The following is a 20,595-nucleotide window of genomic DNA, read 5'->3' on the forward strand; positions in this document are numbered from 1 at the left end:
GACATCCGACGCTATGGCTAACATTTCTCGGCTATCGATCGCCTTCGACCTTTCGACTCATCTGTGCCGCAAAGGTCGCGTGAAACGACCCGAAAATGAAGAATCCCACACGAACACTCACACACATTATTTGTATCCGAACCGTAAAAAAATGGGCACTTCTGTAGAAAATGGCTGACATTTTGGTGAGGTTGAGCAAAGTTGATGTGTGGCTGAATTCAGCCATCACTTTCTTTGGTTTTTGTCACAGAAGTGATGGCTACCAAATGTTTTTTTTTAATGCTTTATTGAACAAACACATAAACATTTACATACAAACATCTTACCACAGTGTAAACAGTACATTTCAACTGTACAACAAATCAAAAAAGCAATAAAGTAAACGGTAAAAACAAAAAACAAAACATGGCTAGGGGAAACAGAAACAAAATGCCGAACTGTATATATTATTTCACATATATGATTTGCTTTAATGGCCGCCTGGTTCTGGGTAAGCTTAATGGATATCATCTAATGTGTCACATGATTTAGCTATAGTAACTGCAGGCTAATTTCAAGGAACCACAACAAAGAGTATCATACTCAAGCATCAAAAAACATATTTTTAAATGCACATTGTTTTTCAAAAAAAAAAAAAACTAAAAACATTTAAAAAAATGAATGCTAATTAGAATAACAAGCAAAAATACATGAACAATCAAGTATTTTTTATGAATACTCATATGTCGAGAAACTTGTTCATTTTTTTATTACATGAGGCTCACCTTGAGGAAGCTGAAATGATTTCCCGCCACCTTGCTGCTACGAGTACGCAAAAAAGTGGGTCATTGCGATTTTATCATATGTTTTGTGTCTAATTGACATGAAGTTTTAGTACTTAACTTCTAATTTTACAACATGGTAATAACATGTTAATAACATAGTAATAAAAAATGTTGTTTTTTTTACAAGTGTATCAAAATTGTAGCCCTTGTGCCAATAAGTAACAAAACAGTATCGCTCAGCTTCTCAATGTCGCCTAAGGTTAACTTAATTCAAATTTTGTGATATTTGTCAGATATTAGTGGGTCAGGTCATGGTGTCCCTCTAAAGTTCGTGTTGTCATTTGTCAGTGCCATGTCTGGAAGAACACTTGCCACTCTCACCAGAGATGATTTTGTCTCAATTGACGTCATTTCAGTAAAAGTGAGAAAGCAGATGCTACTTGCGGTCGGAAAAGTCAATCCTTTGGACGTTTTGTCTTTGCCGCTTGTTGAACTCAGCAAAGACGTTAGGCGTGTTGCCGTTAGCGACGCCAGAAAAAACATGAAATGCTGTCAAAAAAGCCTGTCAGAGCTTGCGGGCTTCTGCTCATCATCTCCAACAATCCTGCAAGCATGAAACCTTCAAAGTTTGCTTGAAAGTCCTGGTCCAGGATACCTAAAGTTGAAAGCTTGTCGCGTTGAAAGCACGAATTTAGGGACTAGATCATTTTTTTTGCTGCAAACCAGTGTTTATCAAGTTTATTTAGGCCAAATCACAGTTTTTGGAGGCACATCGTCCATTTTAAATGTCTTTTACTTCGAACTTTAACATTTCTTTAAACGTTCTTTTTTTCTTTTTAATTTTTGGGGCATTTAAACAGAGCACAACTATTTCTTAGTGTGACGCCTTTTTGCCAGTGTATGCTTGAATGCCAAATATAATCTTCTGGGTTAAGATCAGGGGATGATACCTCCTTCCCTGTAGGTTTATTCAGTCCTTTGAAACTCTTCAGTTATTAACCCGTTTAGGCTGTTAAAAAAAGGCGTGTTTTCAGGATGTTACATGCTACATACCATTGGAAAGCTTAAACTCTTAGAATTAAAGATTTAATGACTATTCCAAGTTGTACTCTAACATGGTCTTGTTACTTTCAAGACAGTCCAAGGAACCCAACTGTACTAATATTATTAAACATTGGTTAGCGCGTGTGCAGCACAGTTCTGAGGTCATCGAACCTTCCTGAGTGGAGTTTGCATGTTCTCCCTGTGCTTCCGTGGGTTTCCTACGGACACTCCGGTTTACTCCCAAATCCCAAATACATCCATGTCAGGTTAATTGACCGGTCTGAATTGTCCCTGGGTATTAATGTGCAAGTGAGTTGTCTGTCTCCATGTGCCCTGCGACTGGCTGGTAACCAGTTCAGGGTGTCCCCTGCCCACTGCCTGAGGATAGCTGGGATGGCCTCCAGCACACCCGGGATCCTACTGAGGATAGGCGGTGCAGACAATAATAAGGTGTTCAAAATTAATAAATCCTCAGTTTCCCTCTGAAAGACAATCATCAGAGATGTCCCTCTGTGATTGAATATTGTCTCAGTGTAGAGCAAATAAGCCCGACACAAAAATGACTATCGCGTTCCTTTTTACCCCCCATCTTATTTTTTCTTTTACACAAACAAAAACAATTATAGTTGCCCAGTTAAAATAACTCAGAACTTTAGAAATGATGGAACAACTGCGTCCCCTTTTAGACAGTTCCTGGACGTGTCAGGACCAGAACAAAGACAGGACCCACTTGTATGCATTTCTCTTAGTTTTATAAGGAAGAAGGGAAAGGGTGGTATCCACGATTCGTAGATCGTTGATTGAGGGGAGCTTGTTACTCAGACGAGGAAGTGGTACTTCCGTGGCGAGCGAAGGCAGTGTCGAGAGCGGGGAAAAACAGATCGATGGCCGGGACAGGGGAGCAAAAACGTAGTCAAGTTCAGAACATGGGTCAGAGCCGGGAATCAAACAGTAATCAGGAGAGGAGAGAGTCAGGGTCGAAAGGCTTGCCTAGCGTGAGCTGAGCTTCGCAGACGGACTGACAACGGGTGACAGGAAGACAGGGGTTTGAAAAGAGACAAGCAGCCAATCAGCGTCTGAGGCAGTTGGTACCAAAGGAGCACTCAGGTGCCTCGCATCAGTAATCATGACAGGACTTACCGATAACATGAAGTTTTGAATGTAATTAAAACATCCAAGGCCATGTATTGATAAAATTATGATCTCACCGTACGTAATTATGTCAGTTGGAGGGACATTTTAAATTACAGAACATTACGCCAATGTCTCACTTCTTTGGCTTTCTAACAAGTTTAGCAATTTCAAACACCATCATACGATACTTGTGGTATCAGATATCTGAGTCCACAGCCAAAGAGGCATGATCTGGTCGAGCGTCACGGGTCCATATACAGTAATTAGAGTAGCTGATTGATAGCTCGCTCCCTTTTTTTCCGCCTGACACATCGCACACCCTGGCCCCTTAACGCGGCCGTGCAGCCCTGTACTACGGCCTTGAGATCAGCATGTGGGCCATATATTGCGACCATCGGGAGCACGAGACCAAATCTTTCCACGACGACAAATAAGGTGACAGTTTAAAATTAACTCCATGTTTGCCCGTTCTTGGGAATGAGCGTTTTTTTCTGTACAAGGGAATCCCCCCAAATCGACTAGCATTATAGCGGGAAACTTTTTTTTGGTGCTAGTAACTTCCAGACTTTCAGCGGTCGAAAACTCCCAACATCTCCGGCGTGTTTTTAATACTTTCCCTTCTGTTAGAACAGTGTTAAACTAATTTCTATGAGTACTTGAGTGTGTCGCTTGAATAATTCTAAATTTTAGAATGGTTCAAAGAACTCACTTACATTGCCTCGTAGCCAAACTTCAGATGATGAGATATGTTTTGAGGTTTTTCCTCGGTTACCCTGACAAAACCTAAAAATTGATAAGGTGCCGCGTAAGGCAAGATCATCCTATTAAACTAGTCTTTTCATATTAATTCACCAATCGATGGTTCAATTGATTCATTGACCCCTAAATTAGCTGGATTTATAACCCTGACCCAATCTTAAAACCTCAATGAAAGCTTTCAAACCCTTACTTAAAATGAAAAGCCAGTCTTTAAAGCCATACCCTACCTTTTCCCCCTTCCTCAGAATGATTCAGCAGATCTTATTCATTCACAAAACCCTTCTGAGTTTCGAGAACCAGACAGAATTGAAAACAAGCACCAACACACACCAGCACACATACAAGCTGGCCCATCAGGATGTCCATCCATGTTGTTCCCCGTCGTGCACAAACTGCCCATATCCAATCTTCTCAACGCCACCACCAAAAAAATCATAACCCTTCAATTTTCGATCGTCTGTTTGGATCTGCGGAGATCCTCCACAGGGAGGCTTGCCTGAGTGTTTGTGTGTGTGAGTGTGTGTGTGTGTATGTCGAATAAAACGAGCAAACGTGTACTTTTGAGCATATAAAGCTTCATCTTGTAGCCTGAGGATGGCAATGCGTGAATTTGCTCGATGTGGAGGGGGTAGGCGTGTCCGTATCGTTTGAGCTTGTTTTCTCCTCTGGAAGATGGGGAAAAAAGAAGATAAATCTCTGCAAGGCTCAGATATTGTCACGGTATAAAGTGGCAGCTTTATCCGTGCAATCGAGGAGATGCTGCTGCAGATCAACAACAGATTACACGTCTTCTTTGCTGGCATTTTCACAAATTCCAAGGATAAAATATATGACTCTGGTTCAAGTGATTAACACGAGACGCTAACCTCTTCTTAACAAAAGCATCATAAAAGAAAAACTTGTGGAAAAAAAGGATGTTTATAGAGTATAAACATGTGATATAAGCCTTTTGCTTGTTGAATATTGGACACATAAATGAAATCCATAGCAAGTGAATAACAACTTCATTATTTTACCTATCTATCCATCCATACATCCATCTATCCATCCATTATTTTATCCTTAATAGTAACGGATTTTATACATTTCACTATCGAGGATTTTATATGATTGACTCAGTTTAATGCAATAAAGATATTCACTGACTGTGCTTTAGTTCAATGGCAGGGCAGGCTGTTCGAAATGCATAATATTTTGTCTTGGAATGTTGATAACAGGACTCGTGGATATGCTGACGCAGGACGACAGTCGCTGTTTTGGGAAAACGAGACATCAAGACGCTGTTTTGTGAGATCGTTAGGCACAAACAACAGCTTGGCATGCCCATGAATGGAGCCGAGATGCCATCTTGCGGGGAGACGTGGGCCAATAAGAGAAAGCTAAAGGACTTCAGAAGAGGGCTTCACACAGACTCCAACGTCACTTCTTCGGCCGTCTCCCGAATACACTTAGTTCTTCTGTTACGAAAATAAATCCGCCCCCGTGTGAAATGTCAGCTTTCCTGGTCATTTTTTTCTCAAGAAACGAGCGTGCATAATTGTTGGATGAATGTAGGTCATGTTTGGTTAATAGACTCAGACAACTAATTCGAACAATTTGGTAAACGGTACATTTTGATTCCCAACAGTGGGGTTGCGCAGGGGTGCTGGAGCCAATACCAGCCGTCTTCGGGCAGTGAGCAAGGGACACCCTAAATTGGTTGCCAGCCAGTCGCAGGACAAACAGAGACCTCACTCATACCTAGGGACAATTTAGCTGGCCATTTAACCTGATATGCACATTTGGGGAATTTGGGAGGAAACTGGAGTGCCTAGAGGAAACCAATGAAAGCACGGGGAGAACATGCAAACTCCACACAGCAAGGCTGGGAGCATGATTTGAACCTGTGACATCAGAACGGTGCCGCGAATGTGCTAACCTACTCTACCTGGTAAACAAAAAAATGATTTAAATAAACAAAAAATAAACAGATCATTGGTCCCCAAAAAACATGGGGTGGCTTTCGTAAAAAAAAAAAAAAGAAAGAAAGAAAAGTCTCACCAGTTGTTGTAATCTTTTAGGAAATTTGTAACTGTAAACAACATAGAAAATGTCGTGTCCAGCATGGTCGCCGTGGCGACCGGCTGGCCCCGCCCCCTGGGCACCGGCTGTAGTAAATAAGCTAATTTGCGTGTGTGCTACTTAAGGGTGGGTTGTGGGTATTGCGGGTGCTGGTTCATTTGCATTTTCTGTCAGCATTTTGCGTTCTGTTTTGCTCTGTCCTGTTTTGTTTGATTCGGAGGAAACCTGTGTTTTCACGTTTTGAGTAAAAGCCTGTTTTGGTTCTGTTTCGTCCCTGAGTTTTGGACAACTTTTATTTTGCTAAATACAAGTTTTGATCGTCAACGCAGATGAGTTCTCCCTTCCTGCCTCCTGCCTCCGTTCTGGTCTCCCCGTGACAGAAAATATTGACATTAGTATCCGTTTCACAACAGGCATAAGAAATAATTAACCTGATCAGTCTCTTTACGTACATGATGAATCATTAATTAGAACTCTGAGTACATATTTTTAAAATTGGCCAAAACTTATTGTAATTGCCAGTACCCTTTTTTGAGTTCGATCCCTTTCAGGTTGACTTCTATGTGTCTCCTGTGTGAACGTGAAAAGTTTTTTTTGCAGGAGAATACATACGTCCATTGTTTGCAGAGGTACTCATGGATGCTAACGCCGTAGCATATCTAGCAATTTGTAAGGGAACCCTGAACTGGTTAAACACAGAAACAGACAACTCACTCACTTATTCAAACATCGAGACAATTTGAATGTTTTTGTAATGTGGGATATATCCTGAGTGCCAGGAAACTCCTGCGGTAGCTGGACTTGAACCCTGGACCTCCGCACCGTGGGGCTATGCGCTAACCACCCATCCGCCGTGTTGGACAAAAAGAGTTTTCCTTTCAAATATTAATCAAGTCTAAAATCTCACATTCCCTCTATTGAATGTTTGCATTAAAATGCAAACAAAAAAAGCAGCAATCATAAATAACTTTATTTTGTATTTGCTATGAATGTAATTGTTTGATACTTGTGACAATCAACATATTTGTAAAAATCAATTTTTTCAATACGACAAATATTCTAAATTTTAATAAAAAAGTTTCAGAAATAGCTGGCATAGTGAACTAATTAAGATTTTTAGTATTTGTCAGCTCTTGGGTTAGTGTTTATTTTTAAGTTTTGACCTGAGAAGAGGCCGCCTTGCTTTTTTTCTCTTTTTTCTTTCTGTCGTTAGCGTGAAGGAGATGAATGTGTTGTTTACCTGCTCACATCACGCCATGACGGATGGCGAGAACGCCATTTTTTCCACCACCGGTTCAATACTGACAGATGAAGATGAAGACGATGAGGAAGATTGTCATCGATCCGCTCGTAAAGACCAAGAAAAGGTGAACTAAATCCTCTAATGAACACAAAAGATGACGGTAAATACACAACACACACACCATTTTAGAGTCTAATGACTCAACATTCTGGAAAGAGAGAACGACTCCCAGGAAAGGACGACTTGATAAACGAGCTCATAGAGTGTAAAATGAGGGACAATGTTGCTACAAATATAATGACTTAAAGGAGCTGCAGGGAAGAAGGCCCGTGGAAAAAATGCTAAAATTATTTGCAACCAGCTGCAGACCTGATGTGTTTTTTGTAAAATAAACATGATGTCACCTCATCCAACCATTCATTTTTTTTTTTTTTTTTCCAAGCCTTTAGTCTTTGGTACCCAACCAAAGCCAACGCTATGTGGGTTTTTGCAGATGCACACTTGGGGCAAAGAATCTCTGATTTTTGGTTAAAAAATGGACCAACCAATCCATGAATGTGATTAAGTTGATCAAACCTTTTTTCAATTAATTTTGTTTTCAAATTGAAAGCCAAAACAAAGAACAGAACAATGTATGTTTATGAGTAACAATCAATAGTAAGTATTAATATTGTGTATGATACAACAGTATCAAACAAAATCAAGCTGACACCTTCTATTGAGGTTCATGCAAGCAATAAAAACAATTTTACTCAGCTATTATTTTCTCCTGACTCGTAAACAAAAAAGACCAGATTCTGCTTGGAAAGGGTTCAGAAAAAAGGCAACCCATAATTTTGGTGCACTCTCCCCTTTTCTGTATCCAAGTATCTGGTATTAAATACCTCAGAAAATGTAGTCAAAGTTATTAAGTTTTTGTCATTATTTTTCAATAGACGACCCACTTACTGGTAAAGCCTCACACAAACTGGTGTAATTTAGGAGGGGAACATAGGGGTGGATAAAAACATAATTGTTGCACTTTTGTATAGAACGGTCATGAACCGGAACAGGATCAGGTCCCAAATGCGTGACGTTTCTCACAAAAGCCTTTTATTTGACGGGAAATGGGGAGACATGCACGTTAGGCAGCAGTTTGGTGTGGAATGATAGGAAGCCAGAGGCCGAGGAGATCGATACCAATTGCCCGAGTAGATATTGGACGGATGGGGTCGATACCGGACAGGACGGGACAGACAGGGTTGATATCAAAACAGGATATCGAAATTAAACAGGACAAACTAGACGGGAAGAAACTGGAAACCGATATTTAAACAGGACAAAAATAAACGGGAACAATACTGGACTGGAAAATACCAACAATAAAACAGGACCGAGTCAAAACCCACGTCCTGCGGGGCAGAGGTTCCTCGACGGACTGACAAAGGAAGAGTGAGAGCACTGAGCTTAAATAGACGGAAAGCCAATCCGTCAACGAGCCACAGCTGGCACCACACGGGCGGGGCCAATTGGGCACCATGGCAACCGTGACAAAGAACAACCTCATTTTTGGACTAAAGGGAACAAGCTATCTCTAAATAATAACAATAATGTTAATCTTGTTTTAACATTCATAACATGATAAAATGATTTTTGATATGGCCATCCATCATTTGCAATACTTATCCGTTGAAGGGTCACGGGGGATTTTTGAGCTGTGTTGTACAAAATTATCAAATTGTTTGGTTAACAGGAAAACCTGATTTAAGGGTATTTGTTCTTATAAAATTAAGTTAACCCTTCAAATGAACACTCTTTTAAAAAGAACCACAGCTTTAGTGTGGTTTCGCCAGAATGCCAGCTTTAGACTCTCTTCACATGAACGTTCATCATCAATCTCAGAATATTCATTTGAATGTAATGATTACTGATGTGACTCACCTTTGCCTAATCATTTTGCGCCAACCGCCGCGGGTTCCGATTGGCTCCCTGTAACTATTTGTTCCCAGTCCTGTCTGTCCTCTGTTGTCTGTCTGGGTACCTCAGTGTATACTAGTCAAGCCTTTTTCGAACCTGACTCCCGTTCTGGCTTACGACTCGGTTCCGACCCGACCACGCCTTGCTCTCCCAGTCCCGGCTACCGACCAGTTTTTCCGTCCCTGACACCGCCATCGCTCGCTATGAGAGATCCCCTCCCTGTTCGGATCACAATCCAAGTAAGAAAGCGACTTGGTTCCCGCGTCCAGTGAGCATCGGATCGCGGGCGCTGCCCTCCCTCTCTCTATCTCAATAAACTTGTGAGAAACGTTAGACGATTGGGTCTACCCTTTGTCCTGGACGTGACATTAAATACATGACTAGTTCTTAATAATAACTCTAGTCCTGGATATATCTTTTTAGAATGAGCCTTTCACTAATTTATGTAATGGGTTAGTGCCCTTTTAGGGGAAACCCTTTTATGGTTGACTGAGTTTATTCTTGCCTCACTCTTAAAAATAACCCCGTTATAAAATATTGATTTCATAGTTACACGATAGTAATAAGATACAACAATGATCCAGTTTTGGGAGTTGTTTTGAAAAATACGATCCAATTGTTTTTTTAACAGAAAATGACATATTGGGTGGATTATTTTTTATTTTTTTAATTAAATCAACCCTTCAAATGAACTCTTTTTTGTTATTTGAAGAAAGAAACGTTGGGATGTTTTGCCATTGGTCAGCTTCAGCACTGTCTCTTGACATGAACGTTCTTCATCAATCTCAGAATATGTCCTGAACCAGAAACTGACTTTGTGTTGAATCTGCTCAGTGATTTTACACAGTTAGTTCTCCGAAAAAGCCATAAAACTTTTTAAGGTGTTATTTTAACTTTATTTTTTTCCTTTTCCCTGGAGCTCAGTGTATCAAATCATAGATCATTTCACATTTGCATCATAGATCTTTTTTGTTGTGTGTGTGTGTGTGTATGTGTGTGTGTGTGTGTATGTTTGTGCTCTTTGATATAAATCTTCATAGAACTTCCTGCGTATTTTCTACTCCCAGCTGACTCAAGTAGTCAGGAAACCAGCAGAGAGTGAAATGCAGATGTGGTGGGTGAGGCTGCATGTAGTCTTCTCCCTGCCAATCTGTGTTCCTTCACTAGGGGCAACGTTTTTAATCTAACGTTTTTTTTCCGATTGGCTTGCAGTCGTTTGTTTCTTATTTACCAGAAGTAATCACCTTCTGCCCAGATGTAGTCATTTAAACTATCAAATGTTTACATTTAAAATAACAACCTGAGTTTTTTGGTTCTTCGTTCAAGCAAATGAGTCAACACTCCCCTGCAATGTGTGCGTTTGCGTTTAGTTATGCATGTTACTTGCGCCTCCCACGCCTCGTAATTATTGTTCATCACCTCCTTCTTCCACCGTCGTGCTGATGTACATTAAAGTGGCGCAAAGGCGGCGTAAACACGGCCTATTAAAAGAGCGCATCGCAAATGGATTGATGGTTTCCTCAGAGCTGCCTTCTGAAAATGGTAGCGCACCGTTAATCAGGCCGCAAAGGTACCAATAGGCCCCGGGGGGCCTCACGGTTTGGTTTTTGTGGATGACCTAGCTCTGATTGTGTCTTGCTCGGTCATTTTTATGCCAATCTTCTGAATTTTTTCCCACGTGCTGTACCTCCATTCCAGCTTTTCAAAGTTTGCTGATTAAGGCTAATTGAAGTTAATTGCTTTCCCAAAAATGTTTTCTCTACCACTTGCACAAGGATATCAAAATGTGAATAAAAGTAATATGAAACTTTAATTTGATTTAATATAAACTTATACCAGTAATTATTTTTTACTCACTCTTCCTACACTCTAAGAGAATAGTTGACCAATTATAACAATTGGTAACACACGATTGCGTTAAGTGGATCCAAAGTCAATTGCTGAAAATTAGATGAACTAAATTCGGTTGCTTCCGCCCCAATAAAAATATTACATTGACTTGATTTGAAAGAGGTTTATGACTTATCCAATTTATTACACTCTTTTCAAAATTAAGTATTCGTAAATTAAAATTTAGAAATATGGTTTATCGGACATTTGAGTTTACTACCCTTTACAAGTAAATGCTCGCACTTCATTGGATTTTTATCTCCCTTTGCAAATTTTGCACTTTCTTTCACCATACTCTGCATATTTATCCATTCAAAAAAAGTGTAATATATTCTAAAATAAAGTTGACTGTTTTACATTCCATACTCTTTCAGTATCTCAAAAAATAATATTACAGAGCTGTAAATTTGAGAGACGGTTAGAACCGAAAAGCAATCAATGCCAAATCTTGATTTAATTGTTGTCTATGATCTGAATTATTCCAATGCAGTTTTAAAATTATTTTATGTTTTCAGAAATGAGGATAGCGACACCCAATCCGGACACCACCAATGCAGGAAACTATAAGATTCCCACCTTAGAAGGCCATGTGAGTTAAAAAAAAGTCCAAACCTCATACCATGTAGACTAGATTCTAGTTTCTTATCAGTAAACAGCAGAAAGAGGATCACATTGGTCAACAGAGGAAATGACTATACCCTAATAAAGGACGGAGTTAACACATATACATTCATTGATATTTCAAAAACGTGTTTTTACGTCATTGGAACAAATGTATAACCTAATGTTGGCAAGAACAGTATTGTAGGGACAAGAGCAACAACTGAGTGTAAGTGGATGCATCTCAGAGCTTACAACTGTCACATTAAGACAGATGAAATGTGTTGTTGTTTCAGCCTTTGTGACTTGTTTTCTGGTGTGTGCTTGGCGTTTCTAAAGGTGACGTCCATCTTGACAGCGCATAACGACCCGACATCTGCCGTAGAGCTAGGGCGTGATTATTGCGCTCTGAAACACGCTTACGTAACGCTCTGTCTTTTTTATGTGACACGGAGCATTGTCGTACTGTGACGGAGGCGCCACCAGTTGTTGTAGGTCATGTCATGCCATTAAAGGCGGTTTTGGCTCATTAAACATGATACGCACATTTTTTTTAATGCGATCAACGTCACGCTGTATATTGTCTTGTGGGTACATCGTGATTGCGGCATCAACTTTGCATTTTCAAGACGATGGAGGAAGAAAGTTGATCAATCATCTTGTCACAGCCCTGCACTGCGAGTTCAAGACTGTGACAGAACCCCACCTCAAGGGACGGCTCCTGATGGCCCAGTCACCTGAGGATGAGAGGCATGCAACTTACAAATGAGGTCAGGATCCAAAAACAATACAAAATGAAACACAAAACAGATCCTAAGGATCATTACCTTCCCAATCCACCGAATACTGCGAGCCACGACCCCGACAGCGAACTGAAAGCAATTTATTAAACCGGTATACCAGGTCACCCTCAAGGAACAGAGGGGTGGAGGGGTCTTATTCCGAAGGTAGTTTTCACCTGTATTGATCACCTTTGGATACCGGGTACGGTCTGACGAACATGGGGGCGAGCTTGTGGGACGCTAATCTGATCGTTATGTTACGTGCTCGCTGCTAAAACTTTTGCCCCACCGAATATCAAGGGTCAGCTGATCTCTTTAAATCGGCTGAACTTTTTTGTTCCTAGATTTTCCTGCACCTCTGAACAGGTCTAAAAACAGAAAGGACAAGAACTTGGTCATAAAAAGAGAAAAAGGGCAGCCAAACACAACATGACAGGGCGACATACCAGAAACGGCCGAGGGAAGTGTGTTGTGCGCCATTTTCGCCCAAAATTAGCTGGGAGGACCATGTTTTGCTAACATTCTCAGACCTTTCTCAAGCTCTTGGTTAAGCCGTTGGAGTGCGGGACTGTGACAGATATGTTTTCATCTCATTTTAGGAGGAGCAACATTTCATACAGCACCGCCCCCAGCTGTTGACTGGAAACAACATTGCCTCTTCAAGTTCCAGTTGCTAACATCACTAAGGCTGCGCATTGATAACCGGTTCTAATTTGGAACCGGTTCCGCAGTTAACAGATTCCTTGGAAGATGTCGCCGGCTCACAGTAGACGGTCAAAGGTGTGGTTGTATTTCATTCTAAAAGACGATGCAGGAATATGCCATACTTGGGAAAAAGCCGTCTCAGCATGCTCAAACACCTAGCTGGACAACATGGCATTAAACTCAAAGAAGGCACTGTGTTTGAGGCCCTTAAAGACAGGAGGACAGTGTAGCCACAGCAGGTAAACACCCTAGCTAGCCTTCCAACGGTTAGCTAGCAACGTTAGCCGGGTTTTTAATTCTTGACACGTGTGTATCCCGCTCTCACTTCTCAATAAATTTTTTTATCTATGTAATCTAGATAACCCAATTGGCAGTTAGAATGAGGCTGCAGGTAGACAGTGTGCTGCTGCAGGGACAGCAGAGTCCTCTCATCCAACAGTAAAAAAGTTAAAAATTCCACACAGCTCTTTTAATATTAAGATACTGGATTTCGACGGCAATAATCAATGAATAGACATTGTTGACATAATTCTGAGCAGTGTCCTCAACAAGGAAATCAAATTGAGTTTGCTTTCTAATTAAAAAACAAAAAATCTATTCAGCCTTGCAAAACATTTTAGCCTATCTGAACTCTAAACGTGTTATTTCTTGACGCTCACCAACATCACCTCTGCAAGTGCACAACAGTGTGATTCTGATTGTAAAAACGCAAAGTTAGCAGTCCAGTACCTGATTTACGCCGTGTTGTCCTCGTTGTCTCATCAAGGACGCGACGGAAAAATGCGTGCACGCACCGCAATGGACAATTATAACGAGGCGGGTTGCAAAAGTGCTGAGACGTAACAATCGCTTGCGCTGACGTCGGAATGAATCATCAGCAGTGTTCGGGAAGAGACGGAAGTGGCAGACACATCGGCGGTCGCTTTGCTCCGAAAGCCCTCACATGCACATTTGTCACTATCGACGACACGTTTTCATTTTGTGCACGACGCTTTGTCATCACAACATTCATCATTGAAGACGAAAAATATGGTGATGTACGGCTGTGAAATACTGACACTCCTTAGACTATTAAAACTAGAGTGAGTTGCGAATTGTCACAATATAATATTGTGAATATGTTTGATTTTCGAGAAGGTTTGTTCAAACCTCACTTTGTGTTTGCTGTTAAAAACGTAATATTGGAATATAATATTGTGAATGTGCTTAATTGCTGTTGAGATTGTCATGATTGTTTTCTGTTTTTAGTGTCAATAAATTTGTTCAAACCAAAATATAATATTGTGAATGTGCTTGATTGCTGTTAAGATTGTTAAGATTGTTTTCTGTTATTAGTGTCAATAAATTTGTTCAAACCAAAAAAAAAAAAAAATTTAACAAGGCAAATCAACTTCCATTTCTCTTGGTTTGTTTGTTTAAATAAAGAATTTGTTTTAATGGAAAGAACGTGTATCGTTAGACCACTAGATGTCACTGTATTGTGTAATGCAACTGACAGGGTTGGGTAGGGTTACTTTAACTTGATTACTTTCAATTACTTTTGTATTACTCCAATACCAAATATGCTAATAAAAGACAAAAGAAACTAAATATGAATAAAATTATGACTCACAGCACGTGGTAAGCTTTCTCTCCTGGCTTTGATCTCCGGCAAAACTAACATAAAATGCGACAGAAACAAAATGAAAATAAATCCAAACAGCTTGCCAACATCATTTTTGCCGTTTCATGTATTCCGTTACTCCCCAAGCCTGCACAAAATTTAGTAATTTTATTCATATTCAGTTTATTTTGTCTTTTATTAGCATATTTGGTATTGGAGTAATCCAAAAGTAATTGAAAGTAATCCAGTTACCCAACCTTGGCAACTGACAATGAATGCTAGAAAACCAAATCAATAATATAAACTACAGATAATCAATTGTCTTTCATTTTTTTTGCCGTGAGGTTTTTGGACATGGTGTAGGCTACCCAAAATGGTGGACGATCGCGTCCCTGTAGTTGAGCCTCATTTAGTGCACATTTCTTGACCTACGAGAATTTGAAAACATTCACATTAATAGGAGAGTTCATGCACAATGACACTTTGGTTGAGCTAAGCTTCTTAACGTGGTCACAGCAAGCCCCAGAGAAAACTGATGGAAAATTGGTTGCCAGTTGTAGTTTGACCGGCAGTAAATATTTGCACTTTTTATGTCCTGAAGTCAAGGTGCACAACAACACAATGAAACAACCTTCTGGTTACTATTGAAGCACCAATTTTGCCACACCCCAAAGCCAAGTAGGCGTCCATTTCGTGTCAGCTTTCACCTTATCAACAAAGGGCATCTGTGGAGCAAAACCACTGCCTCGGTTTAGGCAACACTACAAATGCCTTTGAAACCCGCACCAGTGTCCAATTGTCCCACCAAAACCACCAAAACCACGAATTGCCGTCTGAGCGAGGGAAGATCTACCTCGCCTTCATAAAACAGCCGGCCGGGCCCCAGAATTAATGGTTGTGCCTTTGCTCTCATCTGTGCTTGAATGCTGACAACTCTGCAAACACTTAACAACTATAAACACAAATTTCTATCAACACTAAGACCAACTATGACAGTGGTAAAAACAGTGCGTCTGTGATGGTAAGTGCACACACCCATGTTTATTGTTACCGCCAATAAATATTATATAAGATGGGTGGGAGTGATGACAGTGATTTTAAGTCCTCAAAATGGACTCAGTTTTGAAAGTTGATGGCATCACTTTATTTTTTACCGGAGGATTATAGATGTAATTCAACGATAAACAAAAAGTTCTAAAGTGAATTGTGAGAACAGGCTGTGGTAAGGAACACAAGGCAGAAGTTAGTAAACTAAGGCTAAGGATGTCTAGAACTCCCTGCCAAAGATGGAAAAAAAAAGCTGAGAACTAAGTACATAGAAATTGACGACACAAATATTGAGGACGCTAATTGGTTTACACGAGATGGGAGGATCAGACTTCAAACACTTAGTAGTAAGTTTCTATGCAGGGAATAGTCAGTTGAAGATCAGAATTTAGGTTTTTGAACAAGAATGATCAGTTTACATGAATAATTACAAGTGTTAACCCTATTAACCTGTCATTAGGAAATAATCCTATGACCTAGTTTCCACGTTTTCCTTTTGAAATTAAATAAGTAAATTTTATTTCTATCACACACCACAATAAATTAAGTTTGCTGTTTCCTTCATGCTTTGTGTGCTTGATTGCTGCATCTTGTGTATTTACAAGTTGTGCTTGTATGTATATATTTTACAGAAGCTCGGAACTACACAATATATGTATAGCTAAAACTATGGCTTTTCCCACACGGGGTCAGGAATTCAAATTTAAATGTCCCAGATATATTAACCGATTTAAGTTAAGTTTGTTCAGCAGGTTAGCATGACTTAGCATTTATATTTTTGTTTCTGTGGTAAAAGACAATATTCAATGTGGAACAAACGAAGAAGAGAAACCATACCATGTTTATATGACATCCAATAAACCTAATCCCTTTACATAGCGAATATTATTATTGTTATTAGAGAATGACCAAACCTCTCTTCTTGGCAGACATGGGACCAAGTCACACATGTGCAAGTCTCAAGTAAGTCTCAAGTCTTCACCTTCAAGTCCCAAGTAAGTCCCAAGTATTTTTTTCTTGGGCAAGTCAAGTCACAAGTCAAGTCCCGAGTCTTAGATTGCCAAGTCCAAGTCAAGTCACAAGTCATAAAAACAGCGACTCGAGTCGACTCGAGTCCAAGTCACTAAGTCTCAAGTCCCCATGTCTGCTTCTTGGGACTATAAGCAGTACTACTAACAGCATGTAGTTATCTGTCCTCATGTTCATGGCCATAAAAACCCTAAATTTTGTCAATATGATCTTAATCGGACCTTACCTTGCATTTAAACGTATGTAGGACAACAGATTGACACTTGAAAACTTAAATCTAACTAAAATGATGAAAACATATCATGACGCCATCATACGAAACATCGCTATCGCTTTCAGTGGTCAACATAAGTGCCGAGTGTCCGATCGTCAACTAGTTTGCGCTATCCCTCATAGCGAGTGTGGATGTCGTTGGCAGACATTGACATTGTCTTCTGGTAAACCGCAAGAGCACAATTACACAAGAGTGTGTACATGCACACATACACACGTATCCACACAAACACGCATACATAGAATCCTGTGCTAGATCCATAAAAACAAAGGGCCTACTGATATCAACTGATAAAAATATCAATTATTTGCTCATTTATTGACGTTTGAAGTGTCGTCACACAGCATGAAAATTCCTGACGGGCGATATTGGAAGGCAATCGCACACACATACGTGCAAATACGCTTGATACACACCAGTGACGCCATTATGAGCTTGAAAACGGCTGCTTGATAAAAGGGCACACTTCAGAGCACTACTGGGATTTAAATGACACAAACACTCGTAATATCAGACGCAATTATTGGCTTTGGTCAAAGGATGTGTGTGAGTGTGTGAAGGCGGCACGACAGAGAGCCGATAACAGATCTCATTTCCGCCAAGTTTGTCAGCCTTCCAGACGAGCGTTTTGTCTCCAACTTGGATCAGCGAGCGGCGTAAATAAGGGAAAAGATTTCCTGGCCCGATAATAGTCCGTCTCGGAAGACCGTGCACTTGACACGGAGTAGCAGCAACGCCGCCTTTTGTCTAAAAATTTGCTTTGAGGGGCTTTGGGCTTGCCATGTTGCAAACTCTAGAAGGTGAATCTAAGAAATCGATTTTTAGAACAGAATTGACTGGTGTTGTGCACCTTGTCAATGACCATATTTAAGCATTTTTAGGGATTTTCAAAGGCAATTTTCCACTTTCTTCAGTACCAGGGGGCGGCAATAGCTCAGGAGGTAGAGCGATCGTTTTAGGATTAAGGGATCCCAGTTCGAATCCCGGCTTGTCCGTGTTACATGCCGAAGTGTCCTTGGGTAAGACACTGAAACCCCAATACCCCCAATAAGCAGGTTAGCGCCTTACATGGCTGCACAGATCACGGCCGCTATTGGGAAATGTAAATGTAAAGCGCTTTGGGTAGTCATTGACTTGAAAAGCGCTATATAAATGCAGATCATTTCATTTCATTAAAATAAAAAAGTGCCTGAAGGAAACCCACACAGGCAAACAAAAAGAAGACAAAAGGAAAATAAATTATCCCTGAAAAACCCAGGAAACAAAAAATGTTTACAGATCTACAAAAAAAAAAGATTTAAAAGACAAACAATTGTAACCTTTGTAATGCTTAACAAATTCCAAGTCAAAAACACAGAATCCCTGAATAAAAATGCATATTGACCAATCACAAGAGAAAAAAAGTGTCCCAGAGGGAATAGGCTCTTAATTGGTGGGGCTCTTAGGGTTGTTCTGCCGAAACATCCTTCCCTCTTAAGACTTCCTAACGTAGGCGTTTTTTTTTTTTTTTATATATAATCAAGAATAACACTGAAACTCAGAATAACTGCAAACAGAACTTTAACTGATGAGGTAAGAGGAAGGTTGGAATGCATACATAGAGTGTGTGATTATTGTGGTTAACACACACAATGCTAAAACCAACCACGGGCTTAAAAGCTACATCAAGAATAGTATTTTGAATCAGTAAAAGAGTCGAATAGGACGAAATAAAAACAAAAATCCTATGTAAAACTATAAAGTACTCACCTCTAATAGAAAATGTCCACATCTAAAATAACACCTATACACAACTTGGATGTTGCACTGTTCCAAAACTGTCGTTTAGTGTGTTGATAGTTTTGGGAAAGAAGCTATCCCTCAGTTTGTTCGTTCGTTCGAACCTTATAGGATCTGAACCATCTGCCCGACAGTAACTGTGGATGCTTGGGTGTCAGTAGTCCTTCAGGATGTGTATAGTTCTGCTGAGGTAGGAAGAGCTAGCAATGTCCTCAATGCTGGGCAGGGGGCAGCCAGTGATCTTTTGGGCCATGTTCATACTCCTCTGTAGGGCTCTCCTGTCCGCCGCAAAGCATCCTGTGTATATCACGCTATGATAAGTCGCTGCTTGGCCTTCTTTATTACGGCTGCGGTGTTAACCCACCAGGGGAGGTTGTCGGAGATCTGCACGCCCAGAAAATGGGATGGAGGGGACCATTTCCACGCTGTCCCCATTGATGTGAAGCAGGGCTGGTTCTGCTCTGCCCTTTCTGAAGTCCAGGATCATCTCTTTTAGTTTTATGGTGTTCAATGGGAGGTTGTTCACTAAACATTCCACTGTTAGTCTTTTGACCTCATCCCTGTAGTCTGACTCATCTTCTCCTGAAATAAGTCCGATTACGGTGGTGTCATCAGCGAACTTGATGATGCTGTTTGAGGGATCGGTCAGGGTGCAGTTCGGTTCTTAGAGCCCTTTCATTCGTGAACGACACCTCACTATTTTGCTGAGCAGTCTGGCTCAGAAGAGAGTCTTACAATATTCATTTTGGACCATTGTCATCAGACAGGGAGATATGCAAAGAGCGCTAATTAGCAAACCTGACAGACAAAGAGAGACGGCAGTTGCTGGAGTGGACCTGCCTCGCCACCCGTGGTGTTCAGCTCCACGGCTAAGAGGATGCCGGCAATTACTGCAGAGCTGCGACGGGCAAACTTTTGATGGAACCCAAGCAAAACACTTTAAGTCATCTTAGCACTGACAGCAATGAAACACTGAATGCTTCTTTGGCTTCAAATTTACAAACTACAGAGGCCAGCCAATTGGTTCAGGAGCAATCTCTGGAAATTCAGCCCCAAAGCTGGCCGTATATAAACACCGATTTCGTAAGCCTGTAAAGATCCAAGAAAAAACTGATGTCTTTAATACGCGTCTGTAAAGACAACAGGTGCTTTCAAGAAGGTGTTAAACTCTTGTATTTGTGTAGGGGCCTTGAAAGACAAAAATGAGGTTTATTTACCCCCGTACACACACACACACACACACACACACATATATATATATATATATATACACATATATATATATATATATATATATATATATATATATATATATATATATATATATATATATATATATATATATATATATATATATATATATATATATATATATATATATATATATATATATATATATATATATATGTACAAACCAAACTATGTTTTTGGTACACAATATAGGGTGGACAAGACTGTATAAACATTTACATATTTTATATTTCTGTGTCTGCAGAAGTTACATTAACTGACAGTTTTACATCATCGTCTGATCTTTTAAAAGGTTGACTGAAATACTTAAAGGCCGTCCATCATTTGTTAATTGGTCCATAAACTACAGCGGTAGAATGTCCTCAAGAATCTTGCACAGCATATTAAGAAAGAGAGAGGCACAGATACCAAAACAAAAGACAAGACAGCGAGGGAGAAGCCCAGACTACCCACACTTAAATATATATTTGGCCTGACCTGAGTTTGGTCAAGCCCAGGCTTATGATCCTACCTCTGTCCTGGAGTGCCACATCTAACCTCCTTGTAAACAATGTTGACTATGTTGTTATCAATGGCAATTAAGAGAATTATTATTCTAATACCAATTTAGTATAACAATCCAAAGATTTTGTCTACCATAAATAGACCCGCTACAATGTTAATGCCATGCCATA

The 20,595-nt window shown here is 40.1% G+C and overlaps 1 long non-coding RNA gene across 1 annotated transcript; it reads right to left on the reverse strand.

Annotated features, from left to right (window-relative positions):
• Positions 1-277: 277 nt before the first annotated feature.
• LOC148353923 (uncharacterized) lies at positions 278-13,887 on the reverse strand. Its single transcript, XR_015852498.1, has 4 exons — positions 13,668-13,887; positions 11,998-12,188; positions 7,003-7,143; positions 278-1,368 (listed from the first exon to the last, which is right to left on the reverse strand). It is a non-coding gene; the product is annotated as an uncharacterized LOC148353923 (long non-coding RNA).
• Positions 13,888-20,595: the final 6,708 nt, after the last annotated feature.

Source organism: Urocampus carinirostris, chromosome 13 (genome assembly GCF_059441175.1).
Source record: "Urocampus carinirostris isolate Australia breed hairy pipefish chromosome 13, RoL_Ucar_1.0, whole genome shotgun sequence".
NCBI lineage: Eukaryota > Metazoa > Chordata > Actinopteri > Syngnathiformes > Syngnathidae > Urocampus > Urocampus carinirostris.